We start from the raw sequence: 3,089 nt of genomic DNA on the forward strand, positions 1-3,089 counted from the left end.
TCGACACCCTCTGCTGCAACGACTATTGTTGCTAGTCTTATTGTTATTATTGTTATTATAATCATTAACATTACGATGGTTACCATTAACACTATTATAAATATCTGTACCATTTTTCATTTAGTCTATAGCAACATTACCTTCACTGTCTGTACCTCTGTGTGTATATTACATCTCTCTCTCTCTCTCTCACCCCAACCGGTCGAGGCAGATGGCCGCCCACCCTGAGCCATGGTTCTGCTCGAGGTTTCTGCCTCTTAAAAGGAAGTTTTTCCTTGCCTCTGTCGCCTAGTGCTTGCTCTTGGTGGGAACTGTTGGGCTTCTGTAAATAGCATCATAGAGTACGGTCTAGACCTGCTCTTTTATGAAAAGCGCTGTGAGATAACTGTTGTTGTGATTTGGCGCTATATAAATAAAATTGAATTGAATTGAATTGAAATCAGCTGTTAGCTGTTTACAGGGCTAACACTAATGTTGCTACGTGGCTGTGTTTTAATGTTTTAATGACCGGGTCCGTTTGTTTTGGAGAGGAGACGACCTCTGAGGTAATTTGGCTCCAGGTAGAACCCTCTGAAGTGGACCCAGAACAGCTCTCATCAGCTGTTAGCTATAAACACTAGCTGGACTAAAGTTACAGTACGGCTGTGTTAAAACTATAACTTAGCACATCATCACTGCGTTGTAATAACGTTATGCTTTATAAAATGTCACATAATTAACAAAATAGCTATATAATGTCAGTCCAGTGACTGTTACCTGACAGCTGACCTGCCTCTCATTCTCCGGCGCTGGCTGTAGCCTGCAGAATGAAAGAAAGACTGAGGAGGACCCATGTGACGGTGAACGAGTAGTTCATTCCTGCTCCACAGTAGCTGTCACAAGACAAATGAACGACTCAGACCTAGAGACCCACAGTTGCTATGAGTCGTGAACTATTCAGTTCTGTTTCCTGTGCTGCCTGCTTACCACAGCCCTGTAGCTTAGCTGTCACGTGACAAATGAACGACTCAAACAGACGCACAGTTGAGAGTCGTGAACTAATCAATTCTGTTTCCTGTGCTGACGGAGCCCAGGCAGCTGCCGTGTGACGAGCGAGTCCAAGATCCTTCACGCATGCGTGAAAATTAACGAATCACTCACTGAGACAACCCGTTCCTCCTGAGTCATACACACGATTAGGTCTTATTCTTTGAACGACACAACACTAATTTCTAATGGAACTGGACTTCTTTTTGCAACCAGAGGAGACGCCCCCGGCTGGCCTCACTTTTCAGACCCGGAGGTTCCTGCTTGGTTAAGACCAACAGACCATCCAAGCAACCCTTTGCTGGTCCCATCACAGCAGATCTCTGGAAGTGCTTATCTTGAAATTTTGATGAGGAGTTCAGAGAAATGTCACCGGGCCTGTAACGATGAGGCTTTTACCCAGTAACGTTAGCTGACTTTCCAGGTTGTCTTAGTAGCATCCCTTGGGCTTTGCCATTAGTAGATTTACAAGCTATGCTGCGATTGTTTCTATTATTTCTTAGGAAAGTATCAAAAAACAGGCAGTTATGTAATAATTTTCTTACACTTTCCAAATGATCTAATGAACCATTAATAACCTTATGAACCATTATATATGGTCGATCCATCCATCCATCGTCAACCGCTTATCCTGTGTACTGGGTCGGGGATATATATATGGCTTGTCATTAAATCAAAATTTCATTTATAAATAGTGAACTGATCATGTATAAAGTATGAAAATACAATTATTAAGCACATTATAGATGAGCTTATTAATAAGGGAGTCAACATATATAACTGTTTAGAAATGACTTACTAATGTGTATTAACGTAAGAACAATGCTTTACAAATGCTGGATTAAAAAGTACTAATACTAATAAGCCAGACCAACCTTCCAGTACCTGCCGGATCGTTGTACCATTCAGGATGCGCACACCAGCCAAAACTTTGTCTTGAAACTTTGAACCATGTCTGACTTTTTGAGATACTGATAGTTAACGCGTATTTTCCTGTCTTGACCGCAGAGTACCAGCCTGGACCGTGGACTCAGATACTCACCAGCACCATGAGACCCAGATCACCGGAACCCGGGACCCCTAACTCCCAGGCCAATCAGTACATCTACTGCCCAGCCCAAATCCCTGTTTTCACCATTTTTGAAATAAATCACCTTTGATTGAAATTCTACTCTAGGGTGCGTTTGAGTTCTGGTCCCTGATCCTGACAAATATTCATGTGGACGTTGCAAGTGACAGCCTTAGTACTGCGTTTATCTCTCTATTAGATTCAGACTTCTCTCAGAGTGTTCATAAAACGACTCACTGTTTTAACCACACCCTCAACCTTGTTCTGGTATATGGTATTGAAAGTGAACATTTAATAGTGTTCCCACAGAATCCCTCTTTGTCCGACCACTGTTTGATAACTTTTAAGTTTGCAAAATTTTTTATACAAGATGTCTGTCTGAGTGCTGTAGCTAAATTTAAGGATGCTATTCCATCAGCTCTAAATTCATTATCAAGTCACAAAGTAACGGAGGACTCCTATGCTAGTTTCAGTCCCTCCCAAATCGATCATCTTGTTGATAGTGCTGCAGGCTCGCTGTGAATGACACTCAACTCTGTAGCCCCTCTAAAAAAGAAAATAATAAAACAAAGACGGTTAGCTCCATGGTATAATACTGAAACTCGCAAATTAAAGCAAATATCGCGGAAACTTGAGAGGAATTGGCGTTCCACTAATGCCAGAGCAGCGTACTACTCGTCATTAATAGAGGAAAATAGGAACAACCCCAGGTTTCTTTTCAGCACTGTAGCCAGGCTGACAGAGAGTCACAGCTCTATTGAGCCAAGTATTCCCATAGCTCTCAGTAGTTACGACTTCATGAGCTTCTTTAATGATAAAAGAGGCTAGGCTAAAACAGGGCTGAATTTGGGCTGTCAGTGAAAGTTTGGACGTCTAACCATAGCCCAAAAATAGTCTACTCATCAATTAGATCACCACTGAACGGCTACATATAGACGTGTATTAGATGGTGAAAATGGGTCTAGGCTAAAACAGGGCTGAATTTGGGCTGTCA

This window comes from Micropterus dolomieu, linkage group LG03 (genome assembly GCF_021292245.1).
Source record: "Micropterus dolomieu isolate WLL.071019.BEF.003 ecotype Adirondacks linkage group LG03, ASM2129224v1, whole genome shotgun sequence".
Taxonomy (NCBI): domain Eukaryota; kingdom Metazoa; phylum Chordata; class Actinopteri; order Centrarchiformes; family Centrarchidae; genus Micropterus; species Micropterus dolomieu.